Here is a 12,844-nt window from a genome sequence, read left to right on the forward strand (position 1 = left end):
GGCCATAGCTTAAAGAGCACATGGCCACACCGTAGCTTAGCAAGGCAGTGGTGGCAACAGTCTGGCAATGGCCAACAATTTGAGTTCCGTGAGGTGCACACTCCTGGTAGAACAAGGGAACGTATCTTCTTCTTTCAGTTCTCCTACTGTAAGCAAGTGCCCTTTTGGGGATCTATTTTGTGTCATGTTTATATTTTTGTGTGCTTGGTTGGTAATTTTGCTGTTCAAAAGGGCACAAGTGTAGTGCTTGAGTGCAGGTTCCTGAGTGTGAGAAGGCAGTGATGTGTCTTAGGGAGAAAAGATGGATTTAGATAAACTTCACTCAGGCATGAGCTATAGGGCTTTTGGTTATTAATTCAATGTAAACAAATCAGTGGCATATATGAAGGAAGTCATCTTCACACACAAACATACAGAAAACAAGGCTATGTACTGATCAGTTGTTGAAAATATTGTGCCTGGAGAGGTTTGTAGGAATATAAACCTATTTCTCCTGGGAGCAGTAGTTTGGTGTTTGCTAATTCAGGGGTCACAGTGACTTTCTTTTTTTTTTTTTTGAGTTGGAGTCTCACTCTGTTGCCCAGGCTGGAGTGCAGTGGCACACTCATGGCCACCCCAGCATCGACCTGCTGGGCTCCGGCAATCCTTCTGCCTCAGTCTTCCAAGTAGTCAGAACTACAGGTGCACGCTACCACGCCTGGCTAATTTTTTGATTTATTGCCGAGATGAGGTCTCGCCAAGTGACCCAGGCTGGTCTCAAACCTGCGGGTTCAGGCAATCCATTCGCTTTGGCATTCCAAAGTGCTGGGATTACAGGCTGAGCCACTTAGCCCGGCTTCACAGTGACTTTCTTATAGAACTGCCTCAAATAATGAGAATCAGCTGTAATTGGAAAGTGCTGTTTTGAGTGACAGGCCAGATGCAACCTCTGGATTTAAAATGCTAAGATATCCTAATTTGGAAGTTATGATTGACAGTGTCTATACTGCTCTTGTGCAGGAGTCATGATATACAGGATGCAGGGCAGGGTAGCACTTGATTCCCTAACACACAGGCCTTAACTTTGGTGTGGCTGGAACAAAGAAAACCGTGGAGTCAGAGAAGGGTCTTCATGGATAACATAATATTCTGAGCCAACACTTAGTTCAAGAATAGAGATGGCCCCAGAATAAATCTGCTGTAAATAGCATTGAAGTTGACCTCTTAAAAAAATTTTTAAATCTATAGTTTACAAGGAAAGGAAAAAGAACTACTGGGATAGTAATGTAATGAGATATTAAGATATACGATACAGTGTCTAATAAGGGAAGCATCTCTCATCTACAGAGAAGTGAGATTAGAGATGGGTCCACTATGGAAACTAGTGAAATGAATCTGCTCCTATTTCTTAAAATTGTCTAGTTTAACAATTCCGGGTAAGAGCACAGGCACTGGCCCATAGTGGGTTCTTGGTGAGTCTTTTTTTAAAAGATTTTATTTTAAAGATGTGGGGTACCATTCAGGATTATATATACATGTGGTCATTGTACAGGTAAAGTTTGGGCCTCCCGTTGGTACCTACTTTACCTGGTTTGAGATCAGGTATCCTTATTATTAATGTTGTGCCCCTCCATCTCCACCCCGGTAGTATCCTGTTACTGCCAATCCCTTTCTTAAAATATTATGGTAAATGTTCAGGACCTGCTTATGAGTGAAAACATATGGTACTCTGCTCTTTGTTTCTGTGATAGATCACTGAGTATGACGGACTCTAAATCCATCCAAGTTGTTTATGTATATCTTTATGGCTGCATAATATTCCATTGTGTATATGTGTCACTTTTAAAAAATCCAATCCAGTTTCGATGGGCAGCATCTCAGTAAGTCTTAACTTGAAAATGCTACTGTCCATCCATTTTCCTTATTACCTCAATCTCATTTTAATAAGACACCTCTGCAGCCAGAAGGCAGCAGGGCATACTGGTTAAGAGTTGGATCCTGGGAGCTGAGAGATCTTTGCTATCCAACTTTAAGCAAGTTATGTAATTCACCTGTTGGGAGCAAATCCCACATTTGGAAATTTTCCACACTAGTTGGTACAATAATAGTATTGAATGCATTAAGTTGTTTGAGGATTAAGTGAGATCATATACTGCAAACACATAATAGGGTGCCTAGACTATAATAGCAGTAATCATTCTACAAATGCTAGTTGATATTATCATAAGTCTTTATAGCTGTCATTGACTTTTGCATTCAAGAAAATGATCATCTGCATCCTGGGCAACAGAACAAGATCTTGTCTCTACAAAATTTTTTTTTAAAAAAACTAGCCTGGTGTTGTGAATTATGCTTGTAGTCCCAGCTACTCAGGAGGCTGAGGCAGGAGGATTGCTTGAGTTCAAGAATTTGAGGCTGCATGAACCACGATCACACCATTGCACTTCAACCTGGGTGAAAGAGCAAGATCCCATCTCTACAAAAATAAAAAATGTTAACACAGGATATGATAATCAGCATGTGTACAGCTGCTATTCATATTTAAAGAAGTTTATAGACAATATTTTTCTTTAAAAAAAAAGCTACACATTCATTTGCTTCAATTTGTTCAAATAGGGTAAATAAAACAGTCAGCTTGTCCCATATTGGTCAAAGAGCTTCTAGAAGTCTTCCTTGAGTCACCCAAGGTGCACATTCCCGGCTAAGTTGAAATAAGTCCATGCTCTACCTTGTTTCAGCTCTAATACTGAAAACATGACAGTTTTCTTTACAGTTACTCTAGTGTGATGGTTTTCACATTTTTCTGCTTTTTGTTGGTAATGTTGCTGTTTAAAATAGCCCCATGCTTAGGGCCTAGATGGTCGGACTTTCTCTTCTTTTGTATCTTTTCTTATTTCCTTTTTTCTTTCAAGGAATACATACTTAAATGTGACCTCTATTTGCTATATTTTGGTAATCAGGTACCTTACAACAAGGTGTTGTGGACAAGCTACTGAGTTGTAATTTGTTCTCTGTATGAGAGGGACCCCAAAAAACCTGGAATTTATTTATAAAAATTCTGTATTTATTCTTACATGTTTAAACTTCAGTCACCTTCAAAGTATTCTCTGTTTGATGCAAATTGCCTATCGAGATACTTTTTCCACTGCTCAAAATGGTTTTTGAATTCGTCAGTCTTGATGCCTTTTAGTGCTTCTGCCAGTTTTTGTTTCACCATCTTCCATGCCGGCAAAACACTTCCCTTTCAGGGACAGTTTTCAACCAGGGAAACAAAAGAAAGTTGATCGGTGTGAAATCAGGAGGACAGGGAGGGTAGAGCACAGGGGCCATGCCATTTGGGGTCAAAAACTGCCCAACACTCAGTGCAGCGTGGGCAGGTACACTTGTAAATCACCCATCGTGAAATGGGCAAACGTGTTGAAGAAACCTCCCCCCCAAAATTCACTGAAGTCGAACACTGCCTGTCACAACAACGCCAGCTGGTACATGAAATGCCAGTGGGTTCCTAGAACACTTACCTAGCAAGGGAAGCCTGTATGACAAGAAGCCCACCCACACAAAAAAATTGTTTTTTGAGGGGGGGAAGATCCTCCTCATATATTTTAGTCCTTCCATTCTAAGTATATAGTGAAAGCAAAAGCCCACAGCTTTTACTACCTTTTTTCAAAGTCTAAACACACGGAAGAGATTAGGTTTGGTATTCCAGAGGGGACTGTGAGAAAGGCAGCCTTTAGAGCAGGGGTATCCCACCTTTTGGTTTTCCTGGGCCACACTGAGCAACCTTTTGGCTTCCCTGAACCACATCAAGTAAAGAGGAATTGTTTTAGGCTGCACATAAATCATAAAATACAGTTAGTATATATACATAGTAAGACTTCCTTTTTAATATTTTTCTTATAAAGATTAGAAAAATGAGGACAATATAAAATTATCGGGAAATTAGACCTTGTTTTTATAAAACTAATCTACCAGTGTCCAGTTCTATGGAAGTGGTAGCAATTCTTAGTGAGTTCTCAAGGTGCTCGTCAGAAATGTTGGTTTGAATTTTGCTCTCTGTGAATTTAAAAATAATTAAATAATTAAGAAGAACTGCTCACAAATGTAAGTGCTGCCAAAAAGCAATGTCATGAATAAGGCGTGACTGTGAACTTCAAAAATGGAACTACACATGGGGTCATGAAGAAAATAAATGTTAAAAAAAAAAAAGATATTAGCTAGACTTGGTGGCTCAGCCTGTAATCCCGCGCTTTGGGAGGCTGAGGTGAGTGGATTGCCTGAGCCCGCGGGTTTGAGACCCGCCTGGGCAACTTGGCGAGACCTCATCTCTACAATAAATCAAAAATCAGCTGGGCGTGGTAGTGCATGACTGTAATTCTGGCTACTCGGAAGGCTGATGCAGAAGGATCATTGGAGCCCAGCAGGTCGAGGCTGCAGTGGCCAGGAGCAGCCACTGCACTCCAGTCTGGGTAACAGAGTGAGATTCCAACTCAAAAACAAAAACAAAAAAACCCCCACAATGTTAAAAGATTGTGTGAGGCTGGGCCAGGTGCGGTGGCCCAAGCCTGTAATCCCAGCACTTTGGGAGGCTGAGGTGAGAGGATTGTCTGAGCCCATGGGTTTGAGACCAATCTGGGCAATTGGTGAGGGCTCATCTCTACAATAAATCAAAAAATTAGCTGGGCGTGGTAGCACGCACTTGTAGTTCCAGCAACTCGGAAGGCTGAGGCAGAAGGATCACCTGAACCCAGCAGGTGAACGCTGGGGTGGCTGTGAGTGTGCCACTGCACTCCAGCCTGGGCAACAAAGTGAGACTCCAACTCAAAAAAAAAAAAAGATTTTGGGGGGCCACAATACTAGCTGTCCTGGGCTGCATGCAGCCTGCAGGCCACAGGTTGGACGTGCCAGATTTAGAGAGAACACAGGTGGGGTGAAGCAGGGGAAATATTCTTCTGGATCTTGAAGATGCAAGAGTGCTTTCTGCAACCTATCTCCAACTCTCCAAATCAGCTCCTGGATGTGGTACAGGGGCCCATGAGAGGACTTTAGACACAGGGCTCCCAGTTTCAGCAAAGACTGCTGAAGATTAGACAAGTGGCAAAGAAGCATGAGAGCCACAGGATCAAAGGGACCTTGTGGAACAAGACAATGGGGACTTCTAGTGTGGCGGATGATTGAAACAGACTGTTCCTCATCCTTTGTCACTGCAGGACCTGGGAACATCTGGTATGGGGAAAGTCCCCGGCAATGACTGAAGCCCTCATCCTAGCAAAATGAGAGGCCATAAAGCAAATCTATGTTATCTGAAAGAAAGTTAAAAAGGCCAGGTTTCCTGTCCATGGAGTTTGTGAGCAGAGATTTATAAGGACTGCACAGCAAAGGAGGGACGGAGACTTGTTAAATGGGAAGGAAAGGAAAGAGATATTACCTGTCGAATGTGGCTATAGTTACCTGGAAATAGAATTATTTTGGCCCAAGCATTATTAAATATTTCAGGTACTTAACTAATCTTAAAAGTGGTCTTCAAAGGGAGAGATTGTGGATAAGTCAAGAAAAAGCAAAGTTAAAGCAATCTGTCAGATAAAATTCATTGTCTGGACTGGAAACAAAATTTAATTGAGAAGTGCTGGCTCCATCTCAGTGAAAAATGTGAAAAACAGAATTTTCAATAAATTACTCAACACCAGATTAACCAGATTAAAAGAAGACTATACAGGAAATTTTAATTTTGAGATTATTTTCTTCCCTTCTGCTTTATTTCTGACACAGAAGATTTTAATTAAAAGAAAGGAGATCACCGGGATGGTAATGAGATGATTATGCCAGACTAATCTTGACTCACTGTAATAACAACAACCTTAATAATAATACCATCGAAGGCTTTACTCTCTGGTGTTATTCTAAAGGTAGAATCATACCCTGAAAGCAAGTCTCTCATTTTGATGTTAGATTTAGTAGTCTAAATTCTATAGTGATGATATTGAGCTGTCTATTTAAATAAGTTAAACAAACATACACAAAGGTACACACTCATTTTCTTGCCCCAAGAGACAAGCAAATTAAATTGATCTCTACTTTCTCTTCACAAATTGAGCTGGATTCTCAGTATTGTCCATCAGGGGTTGCAGACTTAAACAATTATGTATGTACCAGGCGGGGCAGGCCAGGTATGTGCATTAGAGAACCCACCCCCCATACCATCTAAGGTAAGGAACTTCAGCAGCTGGTGTGCCTCTGCAGAGGTGATGGTCCATCAGGCCAGGCCTCCCAGTTTTTAAAAGTGACCAGGTCTTTCAGATTTTCAATATGAAATTCTCAATTTGTAAATGCTGTCAACTAGCTAAAAACTGTTAAAAGCCAGCCAAGCACAGTAGCTCATGCCTGAAATCAGCACTTTGGGAGACCGAAGCAGGAGGACTGCTTGAGCCCAGGAGTTCAAGACCAGCCTAGAAAACATAGTGAGATCTTGTCTCTACAAAAAAAAAAAAAAAAAAATCACACACATACACAATTAGCCAGGTGTGGTGGCACGTGCCTGTAGTCCCTCCCAGCTACCTGGGAGGCTGAGGTGGGAGGATTGCCTCAGCCCAAGAGGTAGAGGTTGCATGCCACTGCACTCTATCCTGAGCAACGAAGTGTGAGATCTTGATTCAAGAAAAAGAAAAAAAAAAGTTAAAAGCTCTCTGCTGGCTAAACCAAGCACATCTTCCATGAAATGTGAGCCTCTAGTCTCTGCTGTGGGTTATATTAACCCTGTCGACGATTCGAATGGTTTAGATGCGATATGTTTCAAGAACGTGTGTTGTGTGATTGTGTATGGGAGGAAGTTGTAGTGCCTACAGGGAAGAAGGCAAAAGAGGGGACAATCAGAAACAGATGATTTGCTCTTATACTTTAAGCCCTTTGGCATTCAAATGTACCCCTGTTCTATTTCTGCTTGGTCATACACAGAAGCCCTCTGAGAAGCCCAGCACATAAATTTTATTTGGAATGCAATGTTGGATGTGACCTGATGCTTGGTCCCTGTGGAGTATGGATCAGTGACCATCTCATTCTGCCTGTCCTTTTTCCCGAGTGACTTCTCTGTGGTGGCACCAACCTCCAAAGCTCTTGGCAACAGCCACACCTCGCCAGAACCTCAGCTTAAGGAGCTCCACACGTAGATTTTCACAGGCACGTCATCTTCCTTGAGGCAGAATTCTCTATCCTTGAGCAATCAGAAAAGCCTTTTATCAGTATTGGTAATTTAAGTTACAAGACTGAAAGACAAGTGAGTTATGTAGGGTGAAAAATTTAAGGAGATAGAGTATTATTCAGTCATAAAAAGGAATGAAGTAGTGATTCATGGTACAAAATAGATGGGCCTTGAAAGCTTTATGCTATGAAAGAAGATAGTCACAATCATATATGATATGATCCCATTTATATGAAATATTCAGAATAGGTAAATCCATAGAGAAAGAAAGTAGATTGTGGTTGCCTGAGACCATAGGGGGCGGGGGAAGGGATAGGGGCACAAATGAGGAATGACTGCTAATGGGATTTCTTGGAGAGGTGAAAAAGTTCTAACATTAATTGTGATGATAGTTGCACAACTCTGTGACGAGACTAAAAATCACAGAACTGTACACTTTAGGTAGGTGAACTGCATACTATGTGAATGATAGCTTAATGATGCTGCTATATTGTTATAAAAATAAACAAATAACAGAGACACAGACCTTCTCAACTGGAAGGAGCCCTTTTTGAGACCTGGAAAAAAATGTTTTAAGGAGGCACGGCTCTCAGGAGCAAAGCCTGCACTTTTTGTAATCCCACAATTGATGCTTCCTTAGCACCTGGCTTGCCCCACTTTAGCTGGAGGTGGCCACGAACAGTTATTTAGTTCTCAGTTCAGGTTCAAACTGAATCAGTGTTAACCAAGCATCTACCACTAGCCCACCACTGGGTTCTATTTTTCTTTTTCCTGCACACCTGCATTTACTGATTCACTCTACAAAGGAGCACTTGTTTCATTCCAGACCTCAGCTACACAGATAAAAATAAGACACCTGACTTCAGGAGATTGGAGCCTTTTTTTGGATGTCATGGACATCTCTGGACCACTTCTCAGACTATTTTTTAAATTATGCATAAACAATTAAATACAGCCACTTAGTACAGAATTTTGAAAAACAGTCAGAAAGTTTCCTAAACATCCGACTAAAACTGCAAACCCAAGAATGTTTCTAAATACATAAAATAAAACAAAGAAGACTGTAAAGAAAACTAATTATACTGAAATGCAGGTATTAGAATATGAACAAACTGTGATGCAATAATTCATGTGCCTGCTTATTTAATGTATTAAATAAGATCTAACGGTGTGTTAACGTCTACCATACTTCAGAATTTGATTTGAGGGATCTCAACACTTGTAATGAGGTATGAAACTGTCTGTGGTTTCCATGATGACAAAGACATAGGTAGAGCTAATACAACCACGGTCTGTTGCCCTCATTCAGCATTAAATTTTAGGAGAAGTTAGTGAAAACTTCCTTTTCAAGAATCTAGGGACTCCTGGGGTCTGTGGACCCAAGGTTAAGAAACTTCTGGTAGTGGGGAGAGACTGAAACCATGCCCCATGGTTAGAGAATTTGTTAACAAGCAAAATTTCTTAAGCTTGTTTTGCAGGACAGTGGAGACGAAAATAGACACTGGAGACGATTTGTTACAATCTCCTTCATTTGCAACAAAGTTGGCTGAGATCAGATGGAATCAACATGGCTGACTGGAGCTTGCACACAGATAGATTTACTCCCCCATGACCTTTTGACATCAAAGGGCCCAAAACTCCAACTCCAGATCACACTAACACTGCTACTTTCTGAGTATGTGACCCATGAAGCATATGGGGCAACACTGCATGCCCAAGGGACTTGCCAAAAACCTCCTTTCTTTCTGGCCAATCACGTCCAGTCCCAAAACCTTATCCTCAAAATCTCTCCCTTAGGGAGACAGATTCCAGCCAGACTCCTATCTCCTTGCATGCCTGACAATATAATGTGGGAGCAGTATGGCTGCCCCTGGGTACAGGGCTCATCAACCCTGGTTACTGGAATGACCTGCACAAGTTTTCTGAGCCTCAGTCCTCTCAACTGTAAAGAAGTGATGGTGACAGTGACCATTTCATAGGGTTGTTGTGAGGATGAGCTAAGAAAACATAGATGAAACACTTAGCACAGTGCCTGGCACACAGACAAATTGATGTTAAATAGGAGCTTGTGGTGTTCCTGGGGACACAGTTTTGATTCACAGAAATACTGATTCAAGCATTATGAGTTTTTTAAAAAATTATGATTTAATTTCAGCAAAAGTACACATTGAAAAAATTTGTTTTATACAGCTAAGTGATATAGTCTACTTAATCTTATTCTAAGTGTAGCAAATTATAATGATCATCTTTAAAGACCTTTGAATAACACTTGGTCCCATTTACAAATTTAAATGCTTCCACATATTTTAAAATACAATCAAGAAGATTCTTTTTTTTTTTTTTTTTGAGTTGGAGTCTCACTCTGTCACCCAGACTGGAGTGCAGTGGCTGCTCCCGGTCACCGCAGCCTCGACCTGCTGAGCTCCGGCGATCCTTCCACCTCAGCCTTCCAAGTAGCTGGAACTACAGGCACGCACTACCACGCCCAGCTAATTTTTTGATTTATTGTAGAGATGAGGTCTTGCCAAGTTGCCCAGGTGGGTGTCGAACCTGTGGCCTCAGGGAATTCACTCACTTCAGCCACCAAGCCCAAGGCTGAGCCACCAACCCGGCTTAAGAAGATTCTTTTTAAAATATTCTAATTGTCGACCAGGCTCAGTGGCCAGCCTGTAATCCCAGCATTATGGGAGGCCAAAGGGAGTGGATTGCCTGAGCCCGCGGGTTCGAGAACTGCCTGGGCAACTTGGCGAGACCTCATCTCTACAATAAATCAAAAAATCAGCCGGGCATGGCAACGTGCACCTGTTCCAGCTACTCGGAAGGCTGAGGCGGAAGGATCGCTGGAGCCCAGCAGGTCGAGGCTGCGGTGGCCGGGAGCGGCCATTGCACTCCAGTCTGGGTGACAGAGTGAGACTCCAACACACACAAAAAAATTCTAATTGTCTAACTTCTTGCTACTCAGTGTGTGCTCTTCATAACTTCAGAACGTTTGCTTCATCTAGGCACTTTTCACTTTTCAGAAACGCAAAACCTTGAGCCCCATCCCAGATGTATTGAAGCAGAATATGCATTTTCACAAAATTCTCAGAGATTATTATGACTGATAAAGCAGTCAACTAGCCAACGAGCAGAACTTTACACACATGCATATATTCTTTCTTATCCCCATGATATTAAATACTATAAATTGGAATTATCTCAAAGTTTTTCATAGCTTTAATTATTTCTGGGTATTGAGAGATATTTATTTATTTATTTATTTATTTATTTGAGTCGGAGTCTCATTCTTGTCACCCAGACTGGAGTGCAGTGGCTGCTTCCAGCCACCGCAGCCTTGACCTGCTGGGCTCCGGCGATCCTTCTGCTTCAGCCTTCTGAGTAGCTGGAACTACAGGCGTGCACTACCACGCCCGGCTCATTTTGATTTATTGTAGAGATGAGGTCTCAGCAAGTTGCCCAGGTGGGTCTCGAACCCATGGGCTCAGGCAATCCACTTACCTCAGCCTCCCAAAGGCACGGGATTACAGGCTGAGCCACCGAGCCCGGCTGAGAGATATTTATTTCCTAAAAATAAACTATTTTATTATCCCACATAATTTTAGTTCACTGGTTAATTCTATCAAGTATTTAAAGAATAAGCTATTTTATTATCCCACATAATTTTAGTTCACTGGTTAATTCTATCAAGTATTTAAAGAATTAGTCCCAATCTCATACAAGCTTTTTCAAAAAGTAGAGCAGGGAGTATTTCCCAACTCACTCTATGAGGCCACTATTACTTTCTTAAAGACATCAAAAGAGAAAACTTCAAACTAATGTCCCTTATGAGCTTAGATGCACAAATCCTTAACAAAATATTAACAAGACGGATCCATCAATATATAAAACGATTATGTACTGTGACCAGATGAGATTTATCCCACATAATTTTGGAAGTCATCTTCCCATGTAATTTTTGGGATCATGCTACCCTTCTATAATATAATGTTAACAAATGGAATTCTGGATATCCCTTATGGCTTTGACTAGATAGTAAAAACTTTAATGTAAAGTCATTGTACTCACAGGAAACTATTACTGTCAGTATTTGTGCAATGAGAAGCAGAAATACGTATAAGATACAGAGAATGTTTAAAGGAGTCTGTGTTGGTGTGGGAGAATTGGGAACTCTTGCTAACTCTAAAAGGAGTATGATTCTAAAAGGAGTATGATTTTGTGTCCGAGAAGAGAGCAATCATGATAGAACATTCCAGAGGGAGAGGGAATGGAATGTGTGCACTGAACATCTGTGTCTATTTTAATAGAAAGGGGGTGGGCAAGAAACAAGAAGAAGAGAGAACAATCCCAGGGTAAAAAAGCGACGACACCAAAGGAGGTTTTCCCTTTAAGACAATGAACCAACAAGGAATAAAGCCCTCACTCACCTCTGGGCTCCACTCTGGGCAGACGCTTAACCAGGTCTGTTTCTCTTCCCTTTTGTGAGAATAATTTTAAAATATTCACACCATATAGTAATTATATTTTACTTTTATTTTGTTTTAGTTAGGAACTCAAGATCAGAATTAAGTTACCTTTCACTACTTTGCAAGCAAGCGGCACCTCTGGCCAACTCCCCAGAATTTGATAAGGGTCATAAATATTTCGTTGGCTGGGCTAATTGTGGTTACTTTCACTGCCTCTTTGATAAGTTTCATTTCCTTTCCTGAAACTTCACGAACTTCCTGTAGGGTATGGATCATGACAGCAAGTGGGATGGGCTAAGACTTTGTCATTTGCAGACATTTTTGTTAAAATGAATATTGTGATGTCTTTTTATAGTCAGCCTTGGCATATACTACTGGGTTCATGGCAACAGTTGGAGCCTGCAGAGAACTGAAAGAAAATGAAAGACAATCCTTGCCTTTGTGCACTTAGCAATCTAGATTGAGAAGATAAAACATAATACACATAATGTAACATATGACTACAAATAAATAGCTAGAGAAAACCGAGGCTTAGAGAAATTGACTCCCCCAAGGTCAGTCACCCCGCTGGAAAGTGGTGGAATCAGGTTTTGAACTCAGGCCAAGAGCGGTACCAGGACAAAAGCGGCTTCCGTGAACGGTTATAAGTTTTAAGGACTGAGAAATGTATACGTAATTTTCTGTGGCCTTGGGCAAGTTATTTCATGTTTAGGAGCCTCACTTTTCTTATCTGCAAAATGGCACCTTCATGAATGAGATGTGACCACGAAGCCCTTAGGCACAAAGAGAACCAGGCTCAGTAAGGTCAACAAGTGAATTCAAAGTAAACTCACATCACCGGAAACCGTCGGGGGGACTCAGGCCCCTCAAATCCCAGGCTCTCTCTGAGCTGACAATAGACCTCATTTTTTCCCCCCTTTTTATTAAAACAAACAAAAATCCTGACGTCCAAAGGGAATTTAAAAATGGCCTCAACAATCCCAGTGCTGCTAGAGTTACCTGCCCACGCTCTTGTTTCTGTCCAACCTCCCTTCCCGGAGGTTGTCGGTTCTCTGGCCTGGGAGGAGTGCAACACCCAGGGGGCACGCCGGGCTTGAAAGGAGAGAAATGACACGCAAAAGCTCTCAAGGAGTGACCTTTTCTCTGGGACAAGGCGGGCGGGCGCAGCCAAGTCCTCTCCCTTCGGGGATCGACACCGCGGGGCGCATTC

The sequence above is a fragment of the Carlito syrichta genome, unplaced genomic scaffold, assembly GCF_000164805.1.
Source record: "Carlito syrichta isolate Samal-C Ts95f unplaced genomic scaffold, Tarsius_syrichta-2.0.1 Scaffold308857, whole genome shotgun sequence".
NCBI classification, from domain to species: domain Eukaryota; kingdom Metazoa; phylum Chordata; class Mammalia; order Primates; family Tarsiidae; genus Carlito; species Carlito syrichta.